The following is a 14,290-nucleotide window of genomic DNA, read 5'->3' on the forward strand; positions in this document are numbered from 1 at the left end:
CAAAGTCAACCAGTGTCCAAGGAGACTTGAGCGAGCCCCACAGGCAAGCGCACATTTTCTCAGTGTATCGGGGGTATGTGTCATTTACAAGTGATTTTCATGTACATAAAGTACCTGCACACGAGAACAAGCCATTCTCTTCGTAGCAAATCTGTACAGCAGTACTGCTGTGCCTCTGCATATGGATGACCAAGTAGCTGTGTACATTTACATGTAGGTACATGTACATTCATGCATTGCAGCCAGTGGTGTCAAGAAATTATACTAAAATGTATACCTTTACATGTAAGCACGGCCCGCGTTCCATTATGGTCACCATTGTTGCCAAAATGGTGCATATAAATAACTTAGATTATACAGATGATTACATGTACATCTGTACATACATGTACACACGTCCCACACATGTTGTTACTAGTTTCTATTTTGGTAAGAAAATACATGTACATGTATTGCGTGTTCTGGTAGTACGGTTGAAAAGAATGTGGCTGCAAAGATACATGTATGCATTTTCTTTAAAATTGCCTCCTGGAACACTGAAAAAAAGAATCGCATGATTGTTCACACACTCTGTAATGACAGCCAGTTGTAAAATAAAATACATACATGTACATACAGTGTATGTACATGTACATGTACTGTAAGTGTACGTATTTGAAAATGGACAAATATTGAAAGCATGTTTTCAGAAGGTATTAGACATGTACCTTGAACCATTTGTTTTCGCATCTTTTTTGAGGGGGCTGGATGCTTGTCTGATTTTTTTTTTACAGATAGCAATTACCAAATTTCAGAGCATGACGGTACAATAACATTCCTCACTTTTGTCACACTAAAGAACCTACTTGTACTGGTACATATGGAAATAGACCCCCTGTTGAATGTTGTGATAACACCCAGTTGGCATAATTAACGGCACACCAACCGCAAAAATTAAACTTTTGTTAAAAACAAAATTCAACTTAGCCTACATGCACTCTTGTGTACATCCACACATACTGGCACTGTGGGATCTACATATGTACATGTACACTGAATGCTTGTCGAAAAATACAAATCACGGTCACAGATTCATGATGGGGACAAACCTATTTTTCTTCAACCCATTCTGAATTTCTTAGAAAAAAAATCACCCTCTCAATGTGAGGCCAGCCAGGGCTCATTGACTCCATACACTTGGATAAAAACCACACTCCTTTCATTCTGAAAGCCAGGTAGAGCACTTCAATGGAAATTCACTGAAACTACCCAACCTCTGTCTGTACTACAAAGGGCCAACCGCAATCATGGTCTAAGGGTAAACTGGCATGACTGGAGCATACAGCCAATAACCTTCAAAGTGGTATTGTTGTAATTTCATTTTTTTAAAGTAAAGGTACAACCACACGTACACCAGAGCCTACATGTAAGCTGTTTTTAAACAGGTGAGAGCGCTAAAATCCACACTGGATAAACTCTTAAGCTGGTGATCTGTCTTTATAAAAGTTATCTTTTGCATTCAGCTCTGGTCCCTAGGGATTCCTACACACCGTCAACATGCAGATTGGATTTCTAGCTTCAACTCTTCCTTGGGCTTTCCAGAGAAATCCGGCACTTTCAATTGTACCTATCGTAGGATGGTACACTTTGGCTGTAAATCAAAGATAACTGCAAACTAATTGCTTATAAAGCACCTTCCATCTTTAAATGGGCCTCATGGTGCTGCACATTAAAAACACCACACATCAAAGCTCATAGAAATTTTTTAACTGAAAATAAAACTACATGTACGATAAAAATCGTCGTCTAGAAAGTGATGATGAAAAGAAATATTCTTATTTAATAGGCTACAACACATAAAAGCTTAAACAGCACGGTCAATTACTGAGACAAAATTATAGTCTTCATTCAAACATGTATAAAAAAGTACACACTGTTTGAAGGTACATGTACACTGTACTTTCTTTAACAGTGCTATAGTTGAATCCATCACAAGTCCCTAAAGTCAAGTACCCCAAAAGTGCAGTCTAAAGTCCTCATCACACACTAGTCATAAGTAACAGGGTGAACGACAAAAGAATGCATTTGTCACAATAAATTTGAAATAACTTGGCTTGAGACTGGGTATTAACTACCGGTAGCGATGGGCTGGTAGGAACTGCTGATGGACTTACAGCAGCAATGCTAGGCAGTGCTACTGCCATGATATTACAATCACAGAGTACATGGTAGTGCTGAACTAAATAACTAAAGCGCTAACTTGTTATTACCCCTGTGGAGCTGTGACGGACAGAGATTTTTAATTCATTTGTGCATTTGTAGAACATAATTAAATAAGATGGAATGAATGCAAAGCATACACGTAAGAACATTTGCAAAAATATGTCCATGTAACATACATGTACAGTACATGTACGGTACAATAGCCTGCTTCTGTCATTCAAGTGTGCAGTGCGGACCTGCAGCGTACACGCACACGTTTGCATTGTTCACACTGAGCAAACACTAAGCACTCGTTACAGATTGAGTATCCAGTTTTTTGGGGGTACTGGCTTTGTTGACACATTGTTTCACAATACAGATGCATCTATATACATGAACATGTACGAAAATAGCCACACAAAAGCCGTCCAGTATCTCAAGTTCTCATAAGGTTGTGAATAAACGTGGATGCGCCCAGCAGGGTTCATTCTGAACAGCAAGTCTTGCTCTAATAATTACACATACACAAACATGTATACAACTCGCTTTTGTTACCAAAGGTTAAAACCTAAATGATTGCACATAATGATATACCTGAAGGATTTATCTGGGTGATTATTTATCATTGTACCGTAACTGGTTGAGTGAATCAGAAAAGCCAAAGGTTTGGGCTAAAGAATTTCTGAATTTGGAACCATCTACAGCACACATGATCTGTGACGGAGCATAATACATGTACTGGTATACCGCTAGCTTTCAGTCAGGTTATGCAAGACCAGACTTTGTCGGGGTGCACTTGAAACAACTTGAGTCTTGTAATGGTAGACGTTTACTGAGAGGTGAAACTGTGCACAGAGTAATTATTTGAGATGTGAATAAAATGGGATAAAAAAGACAGAACCTATAAAATATAAGCAGTACAGATGGTGGAGTTCCTGTTTTCAATATGGTTGCATGCCTGGCTGCTTTCCTGAGTTGATTGCTCTATACGGGTATTGCAGGTACACGTACATGTATGAAGGACAGCCATCACCAGTGAACAACTTCCAAAATATCTGAAGTTTTCCGTGTAGACGGTGATTGTACTTGTAAGCACTCGACTACAGTTGCAAATTATCATTGATGTTTGCAATGCTCTTGTGTACATGTATCAGCCTTCAAATTGGTACCCATTTATAACTTTTCTCATATTGAATGTTATTAAGAGCCAAGTCTAATAAAAGTGGCACATATCAGTATCTCCCTTTCAATACACCTTTTTGTGTTAATAAAACATAGTTTTTGTACCAATTTTTCCTGCAAGTCCAGTCCGGTATTGTAAAAATGGAAATGTTATTACGACTCATTAGCATCTAATGAATATTGATTTTTGTGATGTATTACCGTGGACAAGAAATACCACAGTGCGTGCACTTTAGGCATGCAGAGCAAGCATAGCCACAGACAACAGTGCAAACTTAAAGAATGCTCTCATTCTTCGGGAACTCAAAGAATTTCAATCCCAGTTCTTTCGCAGAGTATATACATCCACCAATGATGCATGATTTCGGCATTTTTGTAAATCATGAAGAAAGGAGCACAAACTCTCGATGGAAAAGAGAGAATGCGACACAGTACACCCGGCACACAGGTCGATCCCCGGTAAGCAGTGCACACACGTCTCCATGTTCATTCATAACATGTATTTGTAGTGTAACCAGCTGTGCCACGGAAACTACATGTAGTTTCAATTTTTTCTCTGGTATTACCCGGTACATCGTACAAATTTCGTTTCTCAACAGTGTTACCAGTGGTCAGATTGTGCAAATAATTTCACAAAACTTGAAGACACAGTTCAAAAGTTTTGGCAAAATTTTAAAAAATACAGCTACAACACAGACATGACTTGGTAATGAATATATGATTTATTACACACTAAACATAATCATAATTTATTTTCATAACTTTTAAAACCGTTGGAATTGGTCTTTAAGGTGGCATCGCAAAATGAACAACTGTTCTGTGTCCCGGGGAATCACAGAGAGCAGAACAGGCCCTGCCAAACAAAAGACCCCTTGACAACTGGATGAACCCGCAGACTGAATGCAATATAGAAGGCTTATGCAAATTATTAACCTCATGAATACGCCTGATATTCCTTAGATCCCCTGCTACCTACTGCACGGCCAGCAATTATAAGAAAAGGAATTGCTTTTGTAGATTGTTTAACATACCGTAAAAGATGGAGGAACAACAGCATCTGTTGTTGCGATGATAAAGGTGAATATCCAGCCCAGCTCATTAAACTTTACCATGTGCATGATGTGTGAATTCATGCACACTTCCATCCAATCCGCGGATTCTCGCTCTCCTTGACAACGATGGACCGATCAGCCAGAACACCAACAAAGTGCAAAAGCACACTTAGTCAATTTCTTGATGACGCCTTAGCTAATGCAACTCCTACATGTACATGTGTGGTACATTTACACCCTAACATTGCCTAATGGGCAAATGGCACCCTCAGCTTCACCTTGAGTGCCATTTGTCCCCTCGGGTGTACAAAACACCATGAACCCCTACACCGCAGGCAAAAAATGATAAACGTATTATGAATTTTCCGGTCAGGTAATGTTCACTAACTTTTTCTCTGCATAAAACAGCAACTATATGTATGTGCTACCTTTCAGGGTTCTGATTTCATGCCAAAAGAAGTAAATCTCATGGCAGATTATGAAAAACCAGGGAACAATTACAGTACATGTACCATTAACAACTCATTTAAGTTAAACTCAAATGGGCAGGCTGGCTAAATTATAACGTAAGCCTAATGTACTGAATCAACACATGTATCATTGTTACCAACATGACCAAGGACAACCTGTCAAGCCATCCACCACTGCAACAAGCATTATGCCAAACGGCAGAATGATGATCCATATTTGGAACCCTCAAGATCGCCATGAATCACTGCTTTTCCGATAGGTTTCAAAGGCAAACTGTATACTGCGTAGACGGTGATACAGAAAAAATGCATAATAATTGCATCCATTCTGCAATGCAAGAACGCGCAGTTAACGGTCCGATGGTACATCGTTGCAATGGCTAGCTACTTGTACATGTACCGTACATGTACACACATGCATCAATGTAAACTACATTAATTCAAACATACCGGTACTACCGAGTACGTACATATGTACATGTACATGTTATGTACAAATGTGCATGTACCTGTGCAGAATTTTGAAATTGATGATGTACAAATGTTTATCCATTGCACTGGATACAAGTGTACATTGCTACAAATAGAAAAGTTTACCATGTATTAATATATACATACTGCTCAAGCGTTCACGCAGGTACATGTATATTCAGAAATTATAAGCAACAATTTGATTTTTTTCTCCAACACCACAGGAAGTCAGATGAGACAGATGGCACGAGGGAATCCCTTGAGAAATGAGACAAGAGATACCTTAGAAATCTCTCCCTGGCATCTTTCCCATCACAGAGTGGCTACATGTATGCATATCTGCAGCTGACCGACCTGTGTCTCCTCTTCTCAACTGCAGATCGGGCAGATATCCTTCAAGAAATCACCTTGTAATTCCCTCATGGTTTTAGAGAGGTGCTTAAGCACTGGGGCCCGCAGTTCAATCTTGTTAGGATATCCTAAATAAAATGTTCCACCCGGCAACCAACCACTCTCGTCTTTTGTTGTCCGCTTCACAAACAAAGCACGTTCCACACTCAGACAGAATCCATCAGCATAAATCAATTGATATCACGGCCAATCTACAAGTATCAGTTATGCTGGGCCTACTGGTAAGTGGTTGGGGTGAATTCTAGCATCAACAGTGATCAGATGATGCTGTGCATTCACAGTATGAGAATCTAATCACTGAGAAAACTGGCCACTTATTTGCGAACCAAATCATCTCATCATGTTCATGTACAGTGTAGGTACCAGCAAAACAACATGCACACATTTTGAGAAGTCAGGGGTCAGGCAACCTTGCAGTGGATTTGAAATTCTCACATTTTTATTAGTTAAGCAATCATGCAATTTACTTGTATTTACAGGCTACGAGACAAATATATAAAAGCTGAGTCTGTAATGGGTTTGTGGTCACAGCATAACATTTGCTTTTAACTTCTTAAGGCCCTGTCACACATTTAGCCAGTGTATGCCAACATATGACAAATTTGTTGAAGACGCTGGCGTACGTTTAATAAGTTACATGGGCGAATACTAAGTTAAGAACACGCTGAAGCATGCTGTTATACATTGTAGTGTGGTGAGGTCATCCAAAAATTTTGTGCATGCATAAAATTTTCGACGTATACTAGCGTATGACTCATACGTTCCACGTACACGGGCTATAAGTTGGAGGTACATACATGGAAGCTATACATGTAGGATCGTTGGCACACGTTACACACGTAATGCATGTAAGTTACTCATAAGTCGAAATACATTGAGATAATGTCTAGCACACCCAAAACTTATTTCTAACCCACAAGTATGAGTAACATGCTTTGAACCTATGTGTAACTTACACTGAACTTATCTCCAATGCATATTGACGTAGGTACATGTATGTACAGTGTAGATGTATTCGATGTGTTCCAGACGACCACAGAACTTACTGAATGTGTTTCGAACTTACAGCTACAGTACCGTATACATATGTATGAAAGTTATGTACATGTGCACGTGTTGAAACGTTCTACATAAGTTACAAATACGTTATGTGTACGTCCAACTTGTTATGAATGTAATACTCTATGTACCGGTATATGCCTACAATAAAAAAAACAACTGATAGTTGAACGTACATGTACGCCAGTGAATTCACCAAATGTTTCATACACGTACATGTATGTCGGCATATGCTGGCTAAATTGTCAAGGTGTGACAGGGCCTTTACATTTTGCATGTAGCTTCATAATACGATGCTAACTTACATGTACGAAGTACAACTGAACAACGTTAATACGGGAGCTTTTTTTTGGGTATATGAAGATACAAAATGTAGGTCTAAAACGGAGGTAATGTGACCTTCACAGCAAACAAACCAAAAAGACTGTTAGAAAAACATACATAGGCACAATGTACAATGTATACAGACAGGTGCTAAACAGATACATGTACATAGTTGCTTGGTGGAGAAAGAGAAAAGTCAACAAACGGTACATGTACATGTAGGGTACAGTGCACATACGATACATACATTTTCAAAGTAAATATGAACATACATGTACCAGTATATCAACAAGACATTTCATCAGTGATCAACCCATATCAGTATCACTACAATGACATTGCTAGTGCATATACATGTAACATGGACAGATACCGGTACTGGTCATGCTGGTCGTTAATCTTTCATACATGTACATGTACATGTACATGTACGGTAACTTACTGGTAAAATATACTTGTACATGTACATGTACACAGTACGTGTAAATTTACCATTGCTTGGTACATGTACATCCAGAACCTAAATTGAATACTCATTCAAGAAATTTGCAAACCCTGTCCCAAGTGATTACATAATCACGTGCTCTGGTCACATGACACTGACTTGCCATACATGCACACATACTGGTATGTACATGTACACTGATGCAAGAGCAAACAAAAGAAGAAAGTAATAACAAATTTAATAACCCTAACAGCCAAGTGCTCAGCGAACTCCAACAGCAGGTTTTGGCAGGTTCGGTACCATACCTGCACATGTACACTGTACATGTACTTGATGAACTTGTTGATTGATCAATCAGTTTTGTTGGACTTGGTATCAAAGGCCCGGGGTGATTGGATTTTGTGTGAGTTGGGACACACAGTGGGCCTTGTGTGTAGTGTCTGGCTTCAAGTACCAAGTGTTGGACTGTGCTTGATTTTGTCAGGTTTGGTATTACTTCAGTGCAAGCATAGTGCAAGTCATCCTACACCGAATACATCTACCACCTATCCATACCACATCACTCAAACTCCAATGGAGACATTTTATTGAAGTTTATCAGGTTTGGTACTGGTACAGTGGCCTGCTTACAGGTACATATTCAAGTTCAAATGTACATGTACACGTGCACATACCAGCACATGTACATGTTGTTTGTTGGGTTCAGTGTGCTCTCTACTGCAAGTGCCTAGCGGGGTTACAGTTAACGGATCATGTCAAAGTGAAGAAGATGAGTCGAGGGCCAAATGTTCCGCCATCATCTACAGTGTGAATTATACATGAGCATGAACTTGCATCACATTAGAGTAAGTTGAACACCATGCATTACACTGTACTGTATGTAGAGGCACACTACCGGGTACATGTATGTACATGTACATGTAGGTACAACACTTGCACACGTCAACTGTCATGACTGTACTGAAATTCACTCAATGAGCACGGTCACACCACATTACTCAAACACTTGTCACTGGATGCAATGACGTGGCCATACTGAGCATCCCTGCATGTTCTAGTCCACTGTCATTGTTTCAGTCTGCTGTTCAACCATGGCAGTCGTTGCATCCATAGGGTACAGTATACATGTACATGAAGTGTTGAGGCAGAGGTTCTTCACCAATGCACCTGCCCCGGATACACAACATATTTAATATACACATACATTGTACATGTACATACATGTATATGTATCGGTACATATACGGTATGTTTTCACGGTTTCAAGCATGACGGCCTATAGTTTCACTACAAACCGGTATGCAAATGTACCGGTACATTATGCAGGACCAGAACTACATGTACGAAATGATGTCCAACGTTAAGCCACACCCCGCAGTAGAGTTCATTGTCTACTAACAACTGAATAACCAGTCAAGGCTTTAAACGTAAGGTACAATTTGACTTTTTACACTGGTTTCCATTTTGGTTCAAAAATCTGCTTGGAATCCAGTGTAATCATTATGGGGGCCACTGGTACCAAAGTACATACAGTGTAAAAGTAATTTAGCAGGGGAATACAGAGCGAAACTATCTCTTCAAACATTAAAGATGTGTACACTCTTATGCACGAACATCTACATGTACATGTACCATTGCCCTGTCAACCAGACAAACTAACACAGTGCTGTGGCAAACATGATACACTGTACATGTGTTGTACATTGCCGTGGTTGTTCATGTACTGTATTGGTACAGTAAGTATCAGACAGCCAAACTTTGTCATTTTCTGCAATCAATCATACAATCTTACATTGTACATGTACATAATATAAGTGTGTACACCCATCCACCTTGCAAGATGTGGGGGGTGAAGAACTTTACCCACTCAATCTCCACAACGTTGAGGATTCAGGCTGCACACTAGTACACACATATGTACGCAGCCTGCCTCAAGCAATTTGTGGGTTAATTTGACCATGTCCAACTTCTTGTTACACGAAGGATGGAAATTGTCATCAGAGATTTGCACAGGGCTTCCTTTAGTCACAAGGGTTCTCTACTCTGTGTTGTTAATGTAAATCAATGCTGGAACTCGAGCTTGACGTTTGCGTGGGTGTACACTCTATACATACTGGTACATACATGTAGTTAGTAGTACACGTACAATCTACATGTGTACACTGCATACAGTAAATACACGATGCACATGTAGACCAACTGTCAGAGGCATGGTACATGTACATGTAAGTACCCGTCCTCCTCCCATGTACAATGTAAGCACAATACAAATTTACAAAATCCCCTGACTGAACATACATGGCATCATAAATGTAAAGTACTGTACATGAACGTATACCAGTCCAGGTACATGTGTACATATACCACACTGGCGAGACTGGGAACTTACCATGTCAGTATATTGTTTCATATTGCAGTCGACAAATTAGTCTGTGCTTCAGATTAACACACAATATTATCAGAGTTCTTGGCAATTTACCAGTGCGGCACAGTAGGTCTGTCAGTGCTGTCATACCATACATACCCGGTAAGTAACCGTGAACTTCATGGGCATACAGTATATGTACATGTATATAAAGCTTTTCCAATAGTTGTTTGCAATATCCATAATACATGTACATGACTTGATACAGATTTCATAAAGTGACTGATAAAGTTTCAACTATTATACATGTAAGCCTACTGCAGAGATGTACACAGATCTTCTGACTGACCGTTTGCACCCAACAACTGGAGCATTAAAAATGTGAGGCTCAATACCAGTGAGTATTACTGTGCTCATGACAATGAAATGTAATTTAATCAACCATCAATGGTGTGAAAGGCACAAACCATTGATTTTCCTGAATTGATTTTGCTCTGGCCTAGTTTGTGAGCAAAACAAGGCATACACATTCAGAGTGGACTCTCTTGAAGAACATACATGTACAAGCACAGGCTGTATGGGTAGCCCCTTGGACATACGGGTACCACCACACAGTGTTATGCCAAATGTTCAGTATCTTCAGTCTTAGTATAATTTTATACACCAAAAAACTGTACATGCACAGTGTATTAATTAATAAAATGCAATTTAGCATGCATCTTTACCTGCCATATGTGAAGACTTTTTTCATTTTTATTATTTACTGGTACTCAAAAACATAGGTCACTCCAAGATGATGTAAACACGGATCTGAACAATTTTGTTAAATTTTACTTGAGTTACAATAACCCCAACTTTGATACTTAAGAGTCTTGATGACTCCATCAACTTGAAATCAAATCAATAAATTTTCTCCATGTGTACTAGCATGATGGACATATCACAAATTGATCGTAAACTGTATTGATGCTAAATATACAATTGAACCTTATGGTAACATCAAGTCGTAAACACATCCGTATGGCCTCACACTGGCCATCTGACCTTTATATTCCATGGGAATCGACTAATCAATATAAGCCTAGCTTTGAACGTTGTGTCTCAGCCATACCAAGTTTCTGGCCAAAAAAAAAACCCACTCAGACAGCGAGACAGTGATGAGAACAAGGAAAATTTGACTATTATAACCATGTGACAGATCAGCGTGGAACACAGAATTTGGCACATACATGTACGGATCAGTTAAGGCACCTGCATGTACAGGTACATGCAGAGGTGGGTGCATGTTTGCTTCATGGAATGCCACGAAAACTGTACAACCTTGATAAATTTACATGTACATTGTAGGAGATGCAAAGGTGAAGTTTAAGCTGTTGGCTTCTGTAGTGACAAAATAATGCCTGTACATCTGGCACTAATTCCTCCCTGATGGAAACAGCGTTGCCTTTTAGGATTTGACTTTGACATTTTGTATGTTTTGCTTGACTCTAAAACTGTGAACTTCAGCCAGTGGCATAGCGATGGCATTTTCTTTAGGGAGGGGTTGTGTGCCAGAGTCGATTTGCCGACTTGTAATTTGTTGGCCAACCTTGTGTTGTGTTAAATTCACAAAGTGATCTGCAGTATGCTACATGTACATGTACATTTCATGCTTAAGGGGAAATGCGGACGGCCCACACAGTATTTCATTTTAGTAATGTGGGGTTCAGTTACTGACCAAAACTTCAATATGCCCAATGGAATTGATCATTGGGAGGTGCTGCACCCCACCTCCCTCCCTCCCCCCAAGTCACTATGCCCCTGACTTCAGCCTCAAGGGAGCGTACATACGTCATCTGCAAGAAGTGTTTTCTAAGTACATACACTGTACATACCGGTAACTAAAAATTTTGAAGTCAGAATATGGGCTACAAATTGAGGTGTAGGTTTCCTTAGGAGTAGCATCATCCTTTTCACCATGAGGAGTTTTGACTGGAAGCACACTCTGAGTCACAGCACAACACACTGATTTCTGGGAATTTCATCATTTCAGGAAAAACAAATCACCGATATGCAAGTGCTGACTTTCTAAGCAGTTGAGGTTGGAATCCATTCAACCCACTTACATGTACATGCATCGAGATCAAAGTGGTAACTTTATCAACACTGTGGACTTGGAACAAAATCCCAGATATTCTTTTACTTTTCATTTACTGAAATACAATTTTTCACCTTTAAGAAATTCAGCACCTGCATCGGCCTCTGACAATACAATCAATAACTTCCTCCACACAAATATGTGTGTTGTTGTCACGGGTTTAGACAAAATATATGACGTTGTCACAGGTTTGGACAGAAATGCACAATCTGTGGCAAAACAAACAATCTCAGGTTACTCCAGTATTCGTATGTGTACCCAGCCACTATGACCGGATGAAGGGTTTGACGCCTCACAAATATAGGCCTACATGTAGCCACTGGATCATCATCAATGCTGATAAATTCTTGCTGGTATCAAAGACTCCTGGCCCAGCAAAATTTCTGAGGGAATGACACACTCATGCAGGGTTGTGCTGTCGGTCTGTCTGTCTCACGAAATAATTAATACATGTATTTAAAAATCTGACTGTAATTCCAAGCACCTGACCAGAAAAACATTAACATTGTTCAAGTCCCAGTGTTGAGAATGCAGAAGCCCAATTTGTCACGTCTTAACTCTTAATTAAGTTGTCATCTTTGCAGTAAAACCATTCCTACACGTGCAACTGGGTGCCGGCACATGTAGTTTGATTGACACAAGTCAAAAGTTGACAGTGAAAAAGGAGTTTAAGTGTCACAGCAGTAATGCACATGTGTGTTTCAGATCTTGATGCTGTTTGTAACAGCGTCATACAGCAAGTATCTCAATTTGCTGAAAGAATCAAAGGGATAACAGTTCCACATATACGAACATAACTGATGCTCCCTTTCAGAGATCTAGATACCGGTAATAGCCATCAGAAAGTGGTAACATGTTCTATGAATCAAATTTCACAGGGAAAATATTGATGCATTTACTTTGAAAATGCTCATAATTTTTCAGACTATCACCAATGCTTACTGGGTTTGTGCAAAGAGTTTCAAGTGATGTTCGGTTTTGGAACTCTTTCCACATTGAATATGTTTAAGGATCCCAAAATTGCTGGTTTGGATCTCATTGACCGTGTTTGTTTTACCCCTACAAAAATGTTTACAATATACATTGTGTATAGCTCTGCACTTAAGCAAAATAAAATACCTTTTTGGCTATTTGTGGCTCTACGTGTAAAGCTTATGAACAAATTTCCAACAACTGAGTATGGAACTATTTCAATGGCCGTAAGAGGCCTCAAAATGTGAAAATGAGGACTGATACTGGGCCAGGAGCCTCCTACCCCAATGAGCGCAGCTGTGGGTTCAGTGAACCCACCAGTTCTGAGGGTACATATGGTGTAGGACTGAGTCTCCATCATTTCAACCACCACCCGACCATGTCCAAATATTAAAAAAGACAATTTCTAGAGTCGTTGATACCCAGACTTCATGTACTTTAATTAAGTTTTATCACCTTTTTAAAGGTGTGGGCTTTTCTTCCTGCTCGGCCTACTAAAGCATGAATAAAACATGTGTAACATGTACAGTGTACATGATGTAGGCCTACTCCGAGTTACTTGGATTCAATGAATCCCCGTTTTAAACATTTGGATGTGGTCGGGGGGATAGTGCTATGGCAGAGTCTACTATCGCCCAACTTTGACCAAATATTTAAAAAAGATGATTTGTCGAGTCCAAGTTACCGTACTGAGATTAGATCTTGTAGATGTACTGTAGATAAGTGCATGCAGAGATTACACTAGTTACAGACAGGGGTTACGAGTTTGACTAAGGTCAGGTTTAGTCGTTGAGGGTCTTGAACCAACCACGAACGAGCCCAGCCTGCATATTCTTATGAATTCCTCCTTGGTTCTGCTGTGATAATTTGACAGATCAAGTTAATTAGGCCTGTAGGCCTCCATGTACATGTCTTAACTCTCGTCATCGCACACGAATGTAACCAATGCCATAACCTGCAAGCTTAGCCAATATCCGAATTCCAAGGCTCAAGGAATATAAAACACGTTTAATAGAGGAATCTTCAACTTACCGCCCACAGAAAACCGTAAATACGGGCTACAGTTCAATACGGCCCTCAATTAGGCCTGATATCCGCAGGTAGGCCTACCCGCTCATTGAGTCTCCAGTGAATTTGGACTCGCAGCACAGCTGGCACAACCACACACTGCGTCCACGTACAGTGTACATGTGTGAGTGTGTTCTGTATATTGTAATTGTA

General features: G+C 39.8%; 1 protein-coding gene across 1 annotated transcript in view; it reads right to left on the reverse strand.

The window, feature by feature from the left end:
- Window positions 1-14,274, reverse strand: part of rab27a (RAB27A, member RAS oncogene family) — a 43,749-nt gene extending 29,475 nt beyond the window's left edge. The window contains exon 1 of the mRNA XM_022249910.2: window positions 14,102-14,274. The gene's annotated coding sequence lies outside the window, so the exon portion shown is untranslated. The remainder of the gene's footprint in view (window positions 1-14,101) is intronic.
- Between the last annotated feature and the right edge of the window lie 16 nt (window positions 14,275-14,290).

This window comes from Acanthaster planci, linkage group LG08 (assembly GCF_054643075.1).
Source record: "Acanthaster planci isolate LZ-2023a linkage group LG08, COTS_SCS, whole genome shotgun sequence".
Lineage (NCBI taxonomy): Eukaryota > Metazoa > Echinodermata > Asteroidea > Valvatida > Acanthasteridae > Acanthaster > Acanthaster planci.